General features: G+C 34.6%; 2 long non-coding RNA genes across 3 annotated transcripts; one reads left to right on the forward strand and one right to left on the reverse strand.

The window, feature by feature from the left end:
• Positions 1 to 10035: 10035 nt before the first annotated feature.
• LOC140038267 (uncharacterized) lies at positions 10036 to 11275 on the reverse strand. Of its 2 annotated transcripts, none has more exons than XR_011842103.1 (2): positions 10836 to 11275; positions 10036 to 10724 (listed from the first exon to the last, which is right to left on the reverse strand). It is a non-coding gene; the product is annotated as an uncharacterized lncRNA (long non-coding RNA). The 2 variants fall into 2 exon arrangements; XR_011842102.1 differs by having other exon boundaries at positions 10999 to 11259.
• LOC113737196 (uncharacterized) lies at positions 10718 to 15497 on the forward strand. The gene is made up of 3 exons (XR_011842101.1): positions 10718 to 10966; positions 11187 to 11854; positions 15107 to 15497. It is a non-coding gene; the product is annotated as an uncharacterized lncRNA (long non-coding RNA).
• The last annotated feature ends 6025 nt before the right edge of the window (positions 15498 to 21522 follow it).

Raw genomic sequence — 21522 nt, forward strand, 5'->3', positions numbered from 1 at the left:
TCCAAAAAAAAAAAAAAGAAGTAGTCAGGTCAAATTTCCTTATTGTTGGAAGGGCCAACTGTCATGAACATAGAAGGAGCTACACTGATAAAATTTTTCTCAATAAGAAATCAAGGAAGTTTATTGAAGGATACTAATGCACATACTTTGTCTGCTAAGTCTATGATGAATATGGAGAATGATGATATAGTAGATTCTCAAGTTGAGTTTCTTTCAAAGTCTTTGAGCATAAATTTTCTAATGGCAAATTGTTTTGTACAGTATGGAAAGGATTTAACTTCCTACAAAAATCTTGATAGTAGTGCTCATCCAACTGGAGACTTGATTACTCAAAGACAACTAAAATGAAGGGTAGAAGAATCAGACTGGGGTATGAAGTATGCTTTAAACTTTAAGCAATCCCTCAACATAACTCTGGTAGGAGCTTGGGTGCCTATTCATCCCAATAGAAACCAATTTGAGATGAGAAAGATTAAGTCATTGTCTTTAGCAGGTGTCGAACCTGTGGAATAATAAAAAACTACTCAAGAAAAATAAAAATTTGCATATAAAGGTGAGTAGGGTTGTCTCCACAGGGATTGGGAAAATTTTGTTTCTTTCCAAGCAAAACCAATTGGGGAGGAGGGAGGGGGGTTTAGAGAATTAAAATTAAAATTAAAAATAACTACTCAACAGAAATAAAAATACCTAAGCAGAAGTGAATTATATTTAAATCAGGAATAATGAAGGTCTAGCCAAGGATATAACTTCGGAAGTGGTTCATATAACTGTTCATCGATGTAAGAATTATTTCAGCTATTCGCTAATAAACAAGTTATAGTTGTCATGCACGTGATAAACAACCAACTTTTCCTTACCGTCTCGATAGTTAAGGTACGTGCATTAAATACTTCCCTAATCAAGAAACAATTCTAGGTATACTCGTGGAATTTAATCCATTGATTGCACTAGGAACTAGAAAAACCCTGTTCTAATTAATAAACACCCTACCAATGTTTATTTAAATTAGATCATATATTTCCCTAACATGAAACCAATCACATTAGTTGCTACTAATTTAAAACAATTAAACAATTACAGATTTAATTGGCATTAGTTTGTTAAGTTGAATTAAATATTGAGCCCTAATATTCAAATAACAAAACATCCATGAGAAATTAAATCAGAAAATATACGAATACTAATGAATAACATAAATTAATAAAATAATTAGATCTCACAAATATAGATAAACCAAATCCCATTCCTTGACTAGAAAAATTAGTTACTCTCCATTGAGAGTAACCCATGCAATTTTGTGAACGAAAGTTGCATGAAGTTCCACGATAGAAAAGCAAAAGAAAAGAAAACAAAGAGAAAAGCTCGCATGGTTCCGTGTTAGTGCCGAGACTAGTAGTTTATCAAAGACTCCCCTGACTAATCAAAATCGTTACCATTTCCAAGTACCAATAGTCAACCTTTATTATCTCCTATTTTGTAGCTTTCGAAGTAAAAGAAACTTCCTACTTTTCCTAAGATAATTCCCTAACAATCTAAATTGTTTCCCAATTGTATTTGGAAACATGCTCCTTAAGACTTTATCTTGAATTGGGAAACTACCACGTGCGTAAATCCGGACTTCTCTGGATTTGACAGCAATTCTTGGAAAATTACCCTTTTATCACTTTTTGCTCCACCTCCCTACGATTAGCACCAAATACCAAATATAAGTAGAATCAATCAATTAAAATAGTATTTGACCACAATCAAGGGGAAAATAATCATAAATATACCAACAAAATGCATCTTATCAGGCTTTGTTGATGCTGACTCTAGAGGGATCAATCTTAGGGAAGAAATGAAAGTGGGAATATCCTCATGTAAATAGCAACTTTTTGGTTTGCATCAGTATACACTTGGTTGCAAGGTTTCAAGCTATTCAAATTATTGAGTTGCACTTGATTGTAAAGATGCAATTGAGTTCTCATTTCAAATCAAGTCTCCTAAACATTTAGATACTTGTTTCACTAATCAAATGGAGGTGGACTATGTCAAAGTTATAATTGAACAAGGACAAGATATTTTCATAGAAGTTTATGGTATGTCTAAGATTTTGATAATTGAAGAACTAGGCCTGCAATAGGGAGTTCAATTCAAGGCTACAAACTTTTGGAAGAGAGAATTTCATGGGATCTAGGAGGATGGGAATATCTACAGGTTGCAACTTCCAAAATTGACCTAAAGACTTTGAAAACAAATTGATATAGGCTGTTCCTTTGGTCATATTCTTTTAAAGGCCAAGCTATGCAGTATCATTCCTGATCTCAATCCTTGGGGACAAGGGTTCTTTTAAGAGAGGGATATTGTCATGATCCTAATTCGTTAGGTAGTTAATTCTAGAGGATTGGATGGCTGAAATGTGTTGAGTAATTTTATAAATAGTGTTTGTACTACTTAATTGTAATCATTGATCAGTTTTAGTGAAATGCAAATTCTCTTGCTTATTCATCTTCTTTATTTTGCCTTTCTCTTTTCCTCCTCCTAATCTCTTTCTCTCTCTCATTTAATTATTAATTCTAGTCTTCGAACTTTGGTTCCTGACATTCCTCTTCTTCTCTAGAAGTTAGGCTAGCTTGTGATAGTGTTTGAACACTAACTTCTATCTCTTACACACTCATGCACATAGTACATGCACTAGAACTCGCAACAAATAGGAAAAAATTTTTTTTAAAAAAGAGGGAGATGAATCAGCAAATACCAACACTAAGATCTCTAAACCTCTTTTCGAAATGCCATTGCAGCCTAATTTGTTCTCCCTTTGTCACAAACTACACAATACCACACGTCTTTGACTCTCAACAAAACCACTAATCAAAGTTTTCTTTTAGTCTATCATGAAGCATGTCTCGAGCATAAAAGGTTCAAGAAAATCCGCTAAACTCCAAGTGGAGAAGGGCTCAAGTTAAGAATCCAAGTAAAAGTCTAATGATTTATGTCACATTAAAAGAGCAGACAATCCCAAAATTGCAAACAAATTACCAAGGAATTCAATAAAAATGTACACAAAGAAAACCTAAAATTAAAAAACTCTAAACATCCAAATAAGTTGCATGCACTTGGGAATTAAAAGCAAAAAAGAGATAAAAAGGACCTTCCAATGTATTTGCACTTAAAAACATCAATTGGGAAGTGATGGTGAAGACCTAGATTGATCAATGCTTGACTTTGATGATTAACAAGCCAAAATAATGATTTGGACTAATATCTTTTCATGAGAAAGTTGCTAGGAACAGGTCCAAACTCAACAAGGAAAGAAATGAGGAAAATAAGTTTGCATGAAACTTATCACTTAGGGTTAAACGCAGTTTCTAACACTGGTTAGAAGAATTGGACATCCAAAAAATGAATTAAGTGCAATTTCGGTAATTGGACAATGTTTCAAATGCATAACATGCTTATCAGACGTCTGTAAGGATCGAAGACAACCTAAGAGGGGGGTGAATTAGGTTGATTAGAAAACTAATCAAGTTATGGGCACTTTTTGCTCAATATGAAATTTATCCTCTTTTCTAAGTGATCACACAATAAATCAATCAATCAATGAAACAAATCACTTGAGAGAAATAGAAGATATAAGCAATTTAAAGATCACAAAATAACAATAAGTAAATAAGAAGGGGAGAATTGCAAACCAATTAACTACCAAGATCCTCTTGAGCTTGTAGATCAATTCAAACAAGATTCTTCAAATTGATGAAATACAACTAATCTTGTGTACAAAGGAAGGTTCACTTCCTCCTTGCCCCAAGCTCCACTCGGTCAAGTTAGAAAGTTTTACTATCTCTCAGGACAACCCTCACAGAGCTACACTTGTGACAGCCTCACCTCCCCCTAAGGCGAACCAAAGGGTTCGGCGGACCGCCTGCCCAACTCTCGCCAGGACTACATTGTCGAATCTCACAAACCCTATATTACGCGCGATAGGATCCAAAGAAAAACGAACAATCGGAGACTACTAAGGTGAGAACATGCTTACCAAACCATACAATCTTCTTATCTCAAATGAATACACTTAATAGGTTAAACACTTATACATATATTTACATCGGAGTCTTTAACAAATTAACTAAACTAAAGTACAAACCAAAGTATTCATACAATTAAAAATACAATTCGGTTTTCGGTTACAAAAGAGCTTAACAAAGTAATATTTACACTAGCTTGACCCTTTCTTCCAAAATCAAGGATTCAAAGTTTCTCCTGAAAAGAAAACAAAGATAACGGGAAAGGGGTGAGCTTACGCTCAATGAGGTACCAAAATAATAACAGGCAAATCTTGGCATTTCACGTTTAACCAATCAAGTATACAAGACAGATATAAAGTAAAGCAGTTAGACACCATGATTCAAATAGGAAGGATATAGGTGGCTCTCAGGAGTCAGATTTCCATGGCAGAACTTGATCCAAACCCGTTGACTCTCTGTCAACGTATATGGAACCAACATGTCCGTAGACCCCACTTTACACCAAATTCCGTCCACCAAATATACCCCTTACCAGGCCCGAACACCTCAACAGAAACAGAAGTGGTAATACTCGAGTATACCGGAATCAAGAGTCTCAATACCCAAATATTCCCAGAAACAGACTACCGTGGTTCGTTATCTAATCGACCAAACTCTTGCCGGCCCGACTCGAGTAACTAGCCACAGGTATTGAGCTCAGAGGTCACAGAAAGGTCGTTGGATACCAGCCTCCAAACGACGTCCGAACAGACTCAGATACAGATAACAGATTACACACAGTAAATAGGCATACAGACAGACAAGAGAACGAGTATGATACAGTACACCCTCGTCTCAAATCGAAGAAACAGATAGTACAGTCATTCAAATCACAGATTTCATGTACAGAAACCAAGTTAAACAACAAATGAGGGGAGTGGTACACTCACCGGTTCCAGTACAGATACTTCAAAAGTTTTTACCCAAAGTGGCTTTAATCACCAAGAAACCCTAAAATAATCAAGATAAAACAATTATAGTTCGCAAATCCACAAACCCAGTAAATGGAATGCATAAATGAGGCTCGACTACATGTCGTACGCCTTTCCAGGTTAAGTACTAGTACAGAAAAATAAAAACATGACTTTTGAGTAAAAGATAACAGTTGGTCATAGGGTTACAAACAACCCCCAAAACCCTTCATTTTTACTAAGATCAACTCAACTTGAAGGAATCGCGTAGCCCTAAAATTTGGGCAGCATGCCCTCTGTATTTTGCTATATTCCAGCCATATATGGCTTCATTATTTTTCCTCAACTCAGTCCAATTCAACACATAAGAAATCTCAATATAATAGCCCTTCAACTAGGCTCAAGGTCATACAAGTACAAAATCAAACTAGGAAAATGTCCGAAAATGAAGTTTAAGTCATAAGACAAAAGACAGATTTACCGTCACTTAGCGTAACGGGCACAACCGAAGCTACGCTTATCGAATTGGTGTAAAATTTATACCGTTTCAAAGCTAAGATAAAGGGCTACAACTTTGATGAAGACTACTCAGTCCAGTTCATAGTGTAACCAGATCAAAATTTCAAATGACAGAACCAGAGTCCCACAATCAAGCTAGTTAACCGCACTATGCTTAAACGACAATAACTCAGGCTACCGAAGTCCGATTGAGGTGTATCTTATGGCGTTTCGAAGCCAAGACATATACCTAAATTTCTTATGAAGGGCTCCAAAGCTAAATCATGTATTTTCATAGTCAAAAATTGAAATCGCCACGAAGACAGAAAACTGTCCACGAAACAGGGCTTATGGGCAGTCAAGGGTATTTCGGTCATTTTATATGTTACAGTACTCCGATCGAGCTGAAATTTTATAGACAGCTATAAAACATCATTTCCTACAACTTTCATGTTTTAACCTAAGGCCAATTCGGCCTCCATAATGGCCGAACAGAAACGGGCAGAACAGGGTTAGTTGAAACCCTAAACTGGAATTTCCGCACCAAACCAGAAATTTTCCGCAACCAATCATATCCAACATATACCAACTCCATTTTACACTATAACAACCCATCAATCCATGACTAAACAATAATTTCTATATAAAAATAGAAAAATCAATAAGAAATCAAAACTCCATCAAAACTCCACTTCCAACCATCAAACCTACTACAAATCAACATATTTAGCCACAAAAGCCACTAATAAACCATTATGAAAGCAAAGAAGGAACTTTCTTAGCAACTTACCTCAACAACTCAAGAAAGCTAGCAACTTAGGTCTTCCATTTCCAAAACAACTCCACCAACCTCCTTAATCCTCCCTAGCAAGACGTTTCTATGGAGTAATTTGAGATTCTAATGGTTGGAACTTAAGATTTGGCTTGGATTTGAAGTTGAAGATGAAACTTTTCCTCTCTTTCTTTCTCTCAAGTGTTCGGCCAAGAAGGAAGAAGAAATGGGATATTTTTGGTCAAATTTTTGGTATTTAGTAAAGGTAAGAAAGTTAGGTCAAAGTCCAACTCCAATCGGATCGTGACACCTAGCACCTTTTAATGTTGTTCTCATCCTCTTGTCTCCCAATACAAATTAATCTAGCTAACCTCCAATTATCTCCTAGCACCTGGTAAAATAACATTTCTTAATACAAAACTTCAATTAATCGTCAAAAATTTATCACACTTAGCGCACTAGCGGGTCCCACATCTATAACGCACTTCAAACTTATCATGAACTAACTTATTTTATGAAAATGATTTAAAACATATACTCACTTATAAAAATCTCTGGAAAATCAATATAATAGGGTTAAATGAAGAAAATGCATGCAAGAAAATAAAATAAAATATTATGAAATAGAGAAAATTTACGGGTCTTCACGACACTATTGAAGTATTCACTCACAAATGAAAAGCTTACAACGAACTTCACACCACCAAGACTACAAATCTTCCTTAAAGAGTATTTTCTCACTAAAATCACTCTAGATCTTTTGTATATTCAGTGTGCAAAAGTTATTTGAAGTTTCTAACCATGCTCTATTTATAGGAGACCAAAAAAGTGCTTCATTAATGCTTCCAACGGATAGAAGTAGCTGAAGAGTCAACTAGCCGTTGGGAGTATCGGACGTCCGGTAGTCTGGTTTCTTGCGTCCGATAGCAGGCAGTGAGTTTAAGAGATTTTCTTCAATTCTATCGGACGTTTGGTGCTTGCGTCCGAAAGCAGACAATGAGTTAGAAAGAATATCTCAATCCTATCGGACGTCTGTATTGTCTTTGTGAGCGTCCGTCCGATGCTTGCGTCCGGTCGAAGTCAGTGAGTTAGGGGGAATGTCTTATTTCCTTCGGACGTCCGGTGATGGAGTTTTTTATGCGTTCGAAGTTGCGCAATGATTATCGGACGTCCGATCTTGTCTTCACAAGCGTCCGACAGCTTTCAGCAACCTTTGTTTCTTTCAATTGCATTTGATCTTTGAATCTGATTTACTTCATAACTGAAAGTATATCTTGAAGAGATATTAGTATCATCCATTTGTTTTGTAAACATCAAAAGTTAGGGACTAAGATCAGCAACGTCCGACAAATTGGCTAAATTCTCTACTTTTATCAGACGCATTTCTCAAATGCTACATCAACATTCCTAAACTTCTAGTAAAGACCAACTCAACAACCTTTAGACACAAAATTGAACTATCGAATGGCCAACAGCTCTAATGGCTAGTTTTTGGAGAGCTAGTTTTTGACCATTGGAGAGACTTTTAGGGAAAATTTTCAGTATTTATAAATAATTCCAAATCTGAATATTAGAGAGACTTTTGCATACAAGACTACAAGTTTTGTAAGAGTGATTTTGAGAGAAAATACTATTGTGTGTAGATGTAATTTAATCTGGGTGAGATTGAAAAGTGTAGTAGTTCTTAATTGGTTAGAGGCATTCAATTTTAATATAGTGAGGGTTATATTGACTGAAGTTGTAAAACTTTTTAACTCAACTAAAGGATATTTTGCATGAGCAAAGAGTGATCTTTCTTATGTACAGGTGGTTTGTTGCGCCATCAATTGAAGAAACTACTACGGAAGAATCAACTCCAAATTTGAAAGAAACTTGGGAGTTTGTTTGGTTTGAAACTTTCTTTACCTTTTATTGCTTCATTACTTGTTTATATGGTTAAATTGCCTTATTTTTATTGTTATTTTGCTTATTTAAGTGTTTGTTCACTTAGGTGAATTTGACTAGTTAAAATTAGGTGAAATTTTTGTCAAAATTTTCTTAGTTTAATATAACCAAATTCACTCCCCTCTTAGGTTGTACGTGGACGTAACAGATAGGTAGTTGCAACAACGGCGAGGACGATGACTTCTCCACCTTTTTTTGCTCTCGTTCTGTGTTTTATGTTTTCTTCATGATTTGCTTGTTTTGCCTTTTAAGTCTTTTTTATTTATTCTAGAAAGAAATAACATATAAATAATATAGAATTATATCAAAAACCAAAATTTTCCGAAAATTAAAAGAACTTTCTTACACAAATTGGGAATTGTGAATTCATCGACTTTAGGATAGGTACTTGAAAATCAATACATTAACCATAATGGTACCCATTTACTAAGGTTCCCTCGCATCTATGATACTTTTTGCACTCACACTAAATAAATGTTAATGAAAATTACAATCATCCATTTCATTTTATTTTTTCATTACTTTCTTCCATTTCTTCACTTCATTTTTCTCTTGCCATTAGTTCCTCCTCTTTCCCTTTCTCGTTTACATCTTTAAAATGAAAATTGTTGATATGTATTGTTTCCACAATCGCAATTTTTTATAATCTTAGAAATATTGGTTGTTAGTATGGATAATCAATTATGAATTAAAATAACTATAATATTTTTACACATTTTGAGTTATCTAATAACTCAATCATGCACTTAATAAATTAGTAGTGATATGTAAGGTTATTCGCAATGTGCATTGCCAAAACTAGTTTTTTTAGGGGTCATAAAGTTAAGATCATAAAGTATCTATGTCACCAATTCAAAAACTTAGGGTCATAAAGTATCAATCTTTCCAATTCAAAACCTAACACTAATAATTTGTGGCACATTATTTAAATTAGTGGAAAAAGCATACTCCATGGCTTGCAAATTAAAAAAAGAAATATATATTTTGTAATAAAAAAGTAGAAGTCAACTATAAATTTGATTTTCAAAACCCCCAACTCTAAATGTTTATAGTCATATTTCGGATGTTCTTAAAATCTAATAACTATCTACAGTTTCCTTGTGATGGTTATGTTGCATAAATACTTACTTATGACAGGGTAAAAATGGGATAATAAAAAATGGTGAAAAGTTTTACACCAAATAAGACCTCATGCTTCATATATACTAGTGATTGAGACACACTCGATGTGTGTGCACTTTAAAAAACATATGATGCTCTAAGAAATACGAACAATGTGTAAACGTGAAAGAGAAAAAAGCATAAAAGTTGGTAAAAGAAAAAATAGGATTATTCAAGTAAAATGAAATCATGATTATTTATCAATGGTGAATGGAGAAGTGCTCTAGCAAATATGTAGTAGTTTTAGAGTGTTTTAAGTACCATCGGATGAATATGGAGGTGTAGATAAACAAGAAGAAATCAAATCAGAGCAAGTGCATTATCGTGGAAAGACAAATATTGACTTTTAAGTTTTTAATTGTAACTATACTGTAACCATTTAGCCCTTAATAATAAGGGTAGAATTGATAATTCAAAATATGACATATTTTGTTAACACCTTGCTTAGATTTTGTATAGAGAAATATATACAAAAAAATTAGTTAAAACAATAATTATCCTTGGTTTTTTTTTTCAAATGAAATTCTCTTAGTACCCCAAAATGGGTAAAGGTTTTCCAAAATAGAATTGCTAGTATAGGGCTACTAAAGTCTTTTAATTTCTAAAATAGCTCTAGTTCATCGATTTTTAGTTGATTTAAGCGACATGCTACCAATTGAAATTACAAGTATGTAAGTGCTATAATCAATAGTTTAGCACAGTAAAATTCAAGCTAATGACAACTCCGGGGTGCATATTGCAATTAACCTTAGTCCCCAGAAAAGAAACGGTGAAATACAACAGCAATACTAAAGAAGGAAAGAAAGAAAAAAGAGTGAATGGCCCAAAATGTCACTAAATTATTAAAAATGGCATCCTTTGGTCACCAAACTTTTTTTATGGCCGAAAAGATCACTAAACTCGCAAAAATTTTTCAGCGGAGTCATTTTACCGAATTTCAGCGGTTTCTCATCCGGTTACAAGGGTCTTGAATTGAATAAATATTCTGATATGGGCAAAAATGTCCAAAAGATTATTGGGGCAAGTGAACTCACAGACTATTTTGTTCCCAAAGTTGACCAATCAACCGACATTCACTTCGTCTTCTCCGGTGAAGTTTACTGGCTGTGAACACTTCACTTTCCAATTTGACCCAGTGCAGAAGTTTACTAGCTGTGACCGAGATTCACTCTCCTCTCTGTCTCGTCACTTCCGACCTCCCCACTCTCCCTATCCGTCCCACCACTAACCCCAACCCCACATCCAACTCCGACAACGATGACCCCTTTGAGCCCACAAGTTTCATCACCGCTTTCTCAACGTGGTCTTTCGAGCCATACCCATTATTTGCTTAGTCTTCGATTTCCTTCGCCGGCCACCTAGCTGAGCTGGAAAGAGTCTTGGTAGTTCTAATGACTACACCCGGCCAAAAAAAAAAAAAGAAAGAAGAGTGACTCCACTACATATATATTTACCCAGAAAAATGTTTTTTTTCTTTTACAGAAAAAGAAAAGAAAAGAATGATACTTTTTTTTTTTTGTATTTCCGCAGCCGTGTGCTCTCACCCGTCACCAGTGGGCTGCCGAGGGCAGTCGTTGAAGGGAGTGCTATGCTATCCCATTCTTCTCAGAGAAAAGAAAATGAATAAAGCCTAAAAGGTAAAGGTAAAAGAAGAATCTCAGGGCCTTACCTCTCTCTCTGATTTGTGTGCGTACCAGTTTCTACTCAATGGTAGGGGGAGGAGGGAGTGCAGAACAACAATTATTCACACCACCACCATTCCCCATCCCCATCCCCTTCTCTTCAAGTCAGCGATAATACTCTATAATTATTGCCACTGCCTTTAATCATTCCCCCTTTTCTCATTTTAAATTACAGTCTCTATTTTTATCGCCGGAGAAGACGAAGTCAATCTAGGGGTTCAAAAGTGGTTTGGGAACGAGACAATCTATGGCTTCACCTGTTTCAATAATCTTTTGGACATTTTTGCCCTTTGACTATATTCCTCCATTCCACATTGCCCATGCCACCGGATGAGAAACCGTTGAAATTCGGTAAAATGACTACGCTGGAGAGTTTTTGTGAGTTTAGTGACCTTTTTGGCCACAAAAAAAGTTTAGTGACCAAAGAATGCCATTTTTAATAGTTTAGTGACCTTTTGGGCCATTCATTCGAAAAAAGGTGAAACCAATTTGTTTCACTCTGTTTCCTCCTGCCGTATTTCTTTCATGGATTCACGGAAATTGAGCATTCCTCAAGTGGGTTTGCACCGAAACTTCGATCTCTCTTTTCCCAATCTGCATATGCCCCCATCAAGGCTAAAAATTACATGTGGGTTGAGAAAGATTGGACCAAGAAAACCAATGTGGAGGTCAAGGGTGTTGTCCCCGGAAGCCATACAAGCTGTCCAATCTTTGAAATTAGCAAAATGTCGAGACAAATTAGCAGAGGTCTTTGCCAATAGAATCAGCAGACTCATGTAGGCTGACTTGTTGGATATTTTATCCGAGCTGCAAAGGCAAAACGAAGTAGAATTAGCCCTTCAGGTAAACGTATATATATCTGGTCGTGACTGTTTTGGTTTCGTGGGATTGATTATATTTTGTAAAGGGATTGTGGAATTTGATGTGAAAAGATTTGAAGGGTTGAAAAAAGAATTGAATTTTGTGGGCATTATCATTTTTTTTTTGGGAAAAACATAGCATTTTCTGTGACCAAAAGATTAAGGATGACGGAAAAGAAATCAAGAAAAAAAAAATAGCCAGTTTCTTAACAGTTTCTGAGTTTTGAGCATTTTAAATTTCAGAATTTATGTCTGAAATTTTATGTGTCAGTTATGTGTCACATATATGTGCAGTGAAAAATGATTGTTTTGATGATGCTTTTAATTATGGATGTCTTATTTGGACCATATTTTTATGATGTTGGGAAGTTTGGCAAATATTAATAAGTTAACTGTATAACTCATATTGTTAGGATGGTGGTCTGAAAATTGTGATTGCAGTTAATTGTGTGCTGATAGTGTCAAGATGAAGATAAGAAATCAAGTGAACATGATTGTAATTTTAATTTTTTTTCTTTGTCTGTGGGACTTGCATGATGGATGTAGTGCAATAGGTCAAGGTGAAGTCATTTGCGAATTTTGTCTTAATACTAACAGAATCAGTTCCTATCCACCTCTATGGTAGATGGTCTCTGGAAGTGTCCTAGTAACAGTAGAATTATGCCTATACCAAATTTTTTAGTGAAAAGCAGTTGAAAATCCAAAACTAGAGGTTTGCCTGACTTCCTGATCTGCATTAGATTGACGACATAAGAGATGCTTGTAAGTTTAGAGATGGACTTTAGCTAACATTGAAAATTGTGGGGATTGTACCATATGGTAATATCATGTAAAGTTTCTTTGTCAAGGTAGACTCATGTTCCCACACAAGTCATTCATGCTTTTTGACACAGTGCTTTGCATCTATTAATGAAACTAGAGAGAATCAGATTGGTAGCTAGCGACAGCTAAATGCCTTTCTCTTGTTACATTAGTGTCTTCTGATTCCAGTTTGAAAACAAGGAATGTTTTTTTAGAATGAACACTACAGGTCATTGTCTATCATTTGTTCTCTGGGTGGTTGTACTTGACTTTAGTGCATTCTTTTATAGTTGCATAATGAAACTTTTGAATGAAATGGCACTTCAGCTCTCTCTAGCTGCTATGGCATATGGTAAAAGTTGTGCTTTTAGAGAAATAGTTTACGTTTAACAGACTCAAAGTTCAACCTAACATGTCTCCTTGTCTTGGCTTGATTTTTTTTCCGTTTTAATTGTCCATTATCTGAAAAGTAATCAGGATTCAGGTGTTTAATTTGCAAGAAAAGAAGTTTGGTATGAACTGGATATATCTATTTTCAGTGACATGATCCTGATGTTGGGAAAGAGTAGCAATATTGAAATGGCTGAACAGCTTTTTGGTGAGATAGAGAAAGAAGACCTAAGGCCTGACACTAGAACATACACTGAGGTGATTGGAGCATATTTCCGTGTCAAAATGATAGAAAAGGCAATGGAGTCATATGAATCAATGAACGGATCAGGTTGTGTTCCTGACAAGCTAACATTCAGGATCTTGATAAAGAACCTTGAAAAGGCTGGCGAAAAAGAACTTATAGCTACAGTGAAGAAAGATTGTCTTTCCTATATTGAGTACCCTGAGAAATTTCTTGAAGAGGTTGAAAAGACATACATAAGTACAGTTTTTCACTAGCAAAGCTTTTACTTCTAATTTTATATATCTGTATGTTGAAAAATGAACTATTGAGTGTGCATGCATTCTGTGGCTTCCTTTATCATAATTTTAATAACAATATGAAGAGCAGTAATCCTGCTGTACATAAGACCTTTACTGTATATTCTTTTGTGCGCAGTTTTATGTGTCATTGGTCACAATGTCTCTTCTGGTTTTTTAATTGGATGCAAATAATCTTAACTTTCATGCCTTAAGTGTATAGCAACCCTGTGAAAAACTTATTTCTTAATTATGTCATGACTTTGTTGTCATCTATTGCTATGCCATATGCTGGTGTTTCTCAGTGCTAGAACTAAAACTTATTTTAGTATTGGTGGAAATGGATAATAACCATTGTCTGCTTGTAATTTTTACTCGATCTTAGATAATATTTTGGACCATTGTACCTTAAACCCATTATGATGTGTAATCCCAACTTGGATTGCACCTGGGAATAGCGGCAGTTTAGGCAGCTGAGGAACGGACTATTTGAATTCTAACACGAACTTGGACCTGATTAGAGGAAACTTTCCAGCAGGCCCCTAAACTATTCACTTTGCACGGTTTTGGCCCCTTAACTATAAATTGTCGCAAAGAAGCCCTTGAACAAAAAAAAATGCTTAGTTTAAGGGCTTCCATCAATTTTTGGGCGCTAAATGTAACGGAATTAAGGGGAAAACTGACCAAACAGGAAAACCAACTGACAATTTGGTTAAAAAACCAATTGTATTAAGTCAACTAATAACATGGAATTTAATGTTTCTTCATTTTCTTTCATCTTCCGCCTTCTCTTACCCTAATTTGATGAAATTATCAGTCAATGAGGCCTTTCAGGTTGTTCTCGTGGGATGATTTTTTTGTTTGGTTGGTTTTGCTCCTAATTCCGTCACCTCTTAACAGCCAAAATTGATGGAAGTCCTTAAACTAAGCATTTTTTTGTTCAAGGGCTTATCTGTTACAATTTATATTTGAGGGGCTAAAACCGTACAAAGGCAATACTTTAGTGGCTGTTCGGAAAGTTTCCTCACCTGATTATCATTAATCTGAATAAGGCTGCAACCCTTTGGTTCCAAAACCTGTTCAATTTCTTTTGGATTCTTGGTCAGTTCTCAATGCAAAATTAATTAGCTACATGTTAAGTTAAATTATGTCAGTTGACAATTTCTACTAAATGCATTACCTATACTTTCTTCTTTACCAAGTAGCTGTTTTATCTATTCCCATTTTTTTCTTCTTCTTCTTCATTTTTTTTTAATACATAACATGATGCTATGTTTTGTGCAATATGCATCTGGTTGTCATGCTTTTACGCCTCTGTTCAGATTGATTAAAGAGTTAACTAAAACCAGAAACAATACATAACCTTTTCTCTTAAGCTGCCCATATCCCTTGCCACTATCCTACATTTTCATCAGGCCTATTCATTCTTTTTTCTTGATGTACTAATACAGCTCATGGTAATGTTTTGTAAATTTCTTCTTGCTTTGGGTTGATTTGGTGATTGGATCTTGTTTTTCTTCAGCCAAAGTGAAGGTTACTCAACGTTGTTTGAAGATATGTAGCATCTTTCAACCATGTCGTCCTTTGTGCTAGCTTGAATTTCACAATCCTCAGAGCTGGATGAAGCTTGTCACCATAGCCAGCTACCTTGAGATAGTTGCTGCCAGCTTATTGGCATATGAGCTGGCAATTCTCACCTTGACTGGAATGTAAGGTGAATTAGTCAATTCAATTTAAGCAATGATCATTTTAAAAAATTCTACCCTGTATTAGATCCTTGCACGATGATAGTTTAGGCTTGTAATCACTAATTATGACTTCATTAAGCAATTTTGGCAATTTTGAACTCACTAGGCTGACTAGGTGCCTTGTACGGTCATTGCTGTTGGATTAATGCAAATATCATTTTACAATATGAACTCTTTTAGCTACTGAAAAATTCCCTAAGTTGTAGCATCAACTCTTGAAAGATGCTGCATGTGCCTTATAATGTAATGTAAATCTCCCAAAATTTGCAACATTTTCTGTAAGGTCTTTGAAGGTCCAGTTCCTATAGTGCAAAAGAGTTGCCAATCAGACAAGTTTATATTGTGTATTAGCTGTGTACTCTTTCAAATTATTTTACCCTGATTTTTCTTATTCAAGAATTGATTTATATTTTTTTTACCAAAATGTCAATATTGTTTTAACAGAGTGTAAATAACTTTACAGTGTGGTAGGCAACTGCCTAAGGTCTACTTGTGATTGTTGAACTAACTGTGGGAAGATAATTCTTCCATCTAATTTGCTATCCTAGTTCTGTTGCAAACAAAGCAACTCTATGACTTCATGCATGAACTTTTACTTACATAGGAGAACCCACAAGAACCAATTAAGGATCGTAGAGCTAAAATGTCTTCCAGGAGATTGGCACTTAATGAATCATTGCTATTGTGCCTCAGTAGTTTGTCAATAACATGCTTCTGATCTGCTTCAATGATTACATTCTGCAATCCTTCCTCTAGAACTTAGATGAGGCTTAATTTGATTGCCTTAGCTGACTCCATCTGCACCTTTTTCCTCCTGATATGGCCAGTGATTGCCCCAGCAGTAATTATCTCACCTCTCCCGTCTCTTCCACCTGCCCTATACCTGCTTTCCCTTTACCAATGCAGCTCTTTGAAGCTACATTGATTTTAATGTTATTTATGAGGGGAGGATTCCAATGGTCGTCCTCACTGTCTTCTACTGAGCTGCACAATATAATTCCATCCATTTCATTGTCAAATCTTCAAATTTTGACCACTCGGTGATAGCTTGCTGCATCATCTTCATAAATCATCGCATTCATCTGCGAGTTTTAAAATTGATCTTCTTGCTACTAAAATTTGCCGCAGAATGTTTGTTGTGATTGCTATGTGTCTGAGTTCACTTTTCCGCTTGTAGCTCCTTTTCAGCTTCTTCCACCATACCCAAAAATTGCCTCTTTGCTCTCCTAGTCCATCTTGGATAACTGGAGAGCATTCCCATATTGCTTCAGCACCACGGCCAAGAATAAGAGCATGCTCAATTGATTCTTTACCTTCCCTGCATCCTTGACAAATTAGGTTGCTTGCCTGTTTCTGCTATGTATTACAGTGTTAACTGTGAGGATCTGCTGCGGATACTTCCAAATAAATAACTTAATCTTATGTTTGATATTAGGCTTCCATAAGAAGTTGCATATCTTGAAGCTTTGTCCTTTCATGCGAGGTTCACCCACATTTACATTCTCTTTTAACTTCTTTTCTTCTTCTTCTGGGCTGCATTATATGCTGATCTTACAAAATAAATCCCATTCTTAGAGTGCTTCCAAAAAAGTTTATGATGCTAATGGGGAATTGCATAATGGTCTCAACATCCTTTCTACACATGATTTGGATCAGAGCTATTTTGCTCCATTTGAAGTTCTATATGAGCTGGTCAACTCTTTCCAACGGATAGAAGGGGGAGTTTCTGGGTCCTTAACTCTCTATCTTCATTCAAATGGATTCTATTATGGCCAGCATTTGTACTAATCTTTAATTAATCTAAGTTTTGAATTGTTTGTTTAAATTGGACTCAGATTATGGATCAAAGAAAAAGGGAAAAAAGGGAAAAAGACATTAGAGCTAAAACAATTTTTTGTTAAAAAAAGGGGCCCGTAGCCCAAACTAAGGCCCAAGTCAGCTAGGAAGGCAATTTTGGATTTTTCAAAACAAAAAAAAAATGGGGAAAGATGATGGGATAAGGCTTAAATAATCTAGAAGTGTTGTAAAATTAATAAAATAAACTATTATAATAGGAATTGAAATATTGAGAAGAAAATAGAGAAATAGAGAATGATATTTTTATTGTTCCAATTAATCAAAAGTTATCCCAAAAGGTGTCAATGTACCTCTATATATAGGTACTACAAGATTAAAGGTACATCAATCCTATTAAACACTCATTACTACAAGAATATGAAGAACCCTATGAAACGGTTCATCCACTACATGAATAGATTTATGGATTGTAACTTATTTATATAATGTAGCAATGAATCATGAATTAATCCTCTTGGGAATACAAATGGATATCCACACTTTTAGTTGTTTCGTAACACTCTCTCTTGGATGTCTATTTCACAAAGAATATGTCTCGTTAAAACCTTACTAGGAAAAAATCCATCGGAGCAAAAACCCTAGTGAAGCAAAAAGAGTACACTATTCCTGTGTATTAATTTCTCTCCGTGATGCAAACATTATTTGAGATCTTTTAATTGTCGCATTCCAATATTCTTCACCAATTTCTCAAATGTTGTAGTCGCAATGTCTTAGTAAATAAATCTGCCAAATTATTATCTGATTGGATTTGTTGCACAGTAATTTCACCATTCTTATGCAAATCATGAGTAAAAAAGAATTTTGGTGAAATATGTTTCGTCCTATCTCTTTTAATATATCCTCCTTTCTATTGAGTTATACAAGCTGCATTATCTTCATATAATATAGTTAGAGGATTTTCTTTTTCGGAGAATAACTCACAACTCTTCTGAATATAGTGGATCATTGATCTTAACAAAACATATTCTAGACTGGCCTCATGAATTGCTATTATTTTAGCATGATTCGATGAAGTGGCGGCTAATGATTGCTTAATTAGTAGATCGTTAAGAAATGGTTGTATCTCCATATGTAAATAGATAATCAGTTTGAGATCTTGCTTTATGCGGGTCTGATAAATATCCAGCATCAGCATAACCAAGTAATTCAGGTTTAGATTTATTTGAATAAAATAAATCAAGATCAATTGTTTCTTGGAGATAGCGAAAAATGTGTTTAATACCATTCCAATGTCGTCTTGTGGGCGAGGAACTAAATCTTGCTAATAAATGCACTGCAAATGATATATCAGGTCTTATACAATTAGCAAGATACATTAGTGCACCAATTGTACTGAGATATGGTACTTTAGAACCAAGTATCTCTTCATTTTCCTCTCGTAGTCTAAAAGAATTTTTATTATGATCTAATGATCTGACGACTATTGGGGTACTTAATGCATATGCCTTATCCATATAAAATCACTTTAATACCTTCCGGGTATAAGCAGTTTGGTGGACAAAAATTTCACCTTTCAAATGCTCAATTTGTAAACCAAGGCAGAATTTTGTCTTTCCAAAATCTTTGATCTCAAATTCCTTCTTCAAATATTCGACGCTATTTTGAATCTTTTCAGGAGTTCCAATCAGATTTAGATCATCAACATATACAACAATTATTACAAAATTTGACCCATTTTTCTTGGTAAAGACACATGGACATATTGGATCATTGGTATAACCTTCTTTGGTTAAACATTCATTGAGGCGATTATACCACATACGTCCAGATTATTTGAATCCATACAAAGACCTTTATAATTTAAATAGATTAAATATCTTTAAGATTTGATTTGCATACTTCAAGCATGTTGAATCCTTTGGGGATTCTCATATAAATATCATTTTCAAGATTTTCATATAAATATGCAGTAACAACGTCCATTAGACGCATATCTAGTTTTGCAGTTCATGTACTGGAAAACTTGCAAGATAACTAAATGTGATGGCATCTACTACAGGTGAATACGTTTCATTATAATCAAATCCAGACCTTTGTGAAAATTTTGGCCTACAAGTCTTGCTTTATATCTCACAATTTTATTTTTCTCATTTCTTTTTCTCACAAATACCCATTTATATCCTACTGGATTTACACCTTCAGGTGTTTGGACTACAGGTCCAAAAACTTTTCTTTTACCAATGAATCCAATTCAGATTGGATTGCATTTTTTCACTTTAGTTAATCATTTCTACGTCGACATTCATCAACCGTTCTAAGCTCATGATTCTCGTCCTCTACCATAATATCAAGTACTACATTATACGCAAATATATTATCAATAATTATTTCTTTTTTGTTCCAACTTTTTCCTGTAGCGACAAAATTTATTGATTTTTTTATAATTTCATTCTCTTCAAGAGTTGACTTTTTAGGAGCGACCTCTTCAAGAGGTTGAATTTTATCACTAATTGTTGATTCATCTACTCCTTTTTTCTTTCGAGAATTTTTATCTTTGGAACCAAGAAATCTCCCACGTTTCAGACGTGTTTTAGACTTATTAGCACTTGTAATTTGTCCTTCAGGAACATCAATTTTAATCAGAACATTTTCAGCAGGAATATGTGATTTAGTAACTCTTCTGGAGTCATTAAATGCATCCGGTAATTGATTTGTAATTTTTTTGCAAATGTATAATCTTTTGAATTTCTAATTCACATTTTTTAGTACAAGAATCAAGGAAATTCAATGTTATTTTTCAAGTGATTTCCTTTTTTGGTTGATTTTTATCTCCCCTTAATGTCGGAAAATGTGATTCATCAAAATGACAATCCGCAAATCTCGCAGTAAATAAATCACCTGTCAATGGTTCCATATACTTAATAATTGAAGGTGATTCATATCCGACATATATCTCCAGTCTTCTTTGGGAGCCCAATTTACGACGTTGGGGTGGTGCAATTGGAACATAAACCGCACAACCAAATATTCATAAATGAGAAATATTGGGCTCATAACCAAAAGTTATTCTTGCTAAAACGAATAAAATGAACAAATAAGAAAAACTACTATAAAATGAACTAATATAAAACTAATAAAATGAATTACTATAATAGGAATTGAAATATTAGAGAAAGAAATAGAGAATGATTTTCTTATTATACCAACTAATCAAAAAGTCAATTGTAGAGGGGAATAAGTATGATAACTTGTCGGCCTAATTCTCACAAGTGTTGTTGCATGCAATATAGCATGTCCCCAAGCAGATGAAGGAAGTTTAGACCTCATCAATAATGATTTAGCAATTAATTGTAGCCGTTTAATAAATGATTCGGCTAGACCATTTTGTGTGTGAACATAAGTTACAGGATGTTCAACAGTTATTCTAATGGACATACAATAATCGTCGAAAGCATGTGACGAATATTCACCAGCATTATCTAGACGAATTTTCTTTATTAGATAATCTGAAAATTGTGCTCGCAATTTAATTATTTGAGCAAACAATCTCGCAAACGCCAGATTACGGTAGATAATAAACACATATGTGACCATCTAGTTGATGCATCAATTAGCACCATAAAATATCGAAATGGTCCACATTGTGGATCTACAGGCCCACATATATCACCATGAATTTATTTTAAAAATGTAGGGGATTCAATCCCAATTTTAACTTGTGATGGTCTAATAATTAGTTTTCCTTGAGAACAAGCAACACAAGAGAATTCATTGGTTTTTAATACCTTTTGATTTTTCAATCAGTGGCCATGTGAATTCTCAATTATTCGTCTCATCATTATAGATTCGGGATGTCCGAGACGATCATGCCAAACCATAAAATCATAAAATCATTAGGATGAATAAATTTCTGGTCTACTAGGTGATGAATTTCAATTGCACTAATTTGTGCATAATATAAGCCAAAAGAAAAAGAAAGTAATTTTTCTACTACGCATTTTTGCCCAGAAATGATACTTGTGATTAATAAAATTCACCATTTGTCTCAGTCATTGTCTCGATATGATATCCATTTTTACGGATATCTTTAAAACTCGATAAGTTTCTCCAAGACTTGGGAGAGAATAGTGTATTATTTACGGCAATTTTAGTCCTTTCAGAGAGAAATAGAGTGGCTCTTCCGAAGTGTTCAATCAATTTTGCACTACCACTAATGGTATTAACATTTGTCTCTCCCATTTTTAAATTAGAAAAATATTTTTTATTTTTCAATATAGTGTGCGTAGTAGCACTATCAATGAAACAAATGTCATCATTACTATTATTTAATCTCAAATATTTGGCATCCATTTCTTTTTCAGGAAGAAAATTTCAAACAAAAATAAATATTAAT

The sequence above is a fragment of the Coffea arabica genome, chromosome 3e (genome assembly GCF_036785885.1).
Source record: "Coffea arabica cultivar ET-39 chromosome 3e, Coffea Arabica ET-39 HiFi, whole genome shotgun sequence".
NCBI lineage: Eukaryota > Viridiplantae > Streptophyta > Magnoliopsida > Gentianales > Rubiaceae > Coffea > Coffea arabica.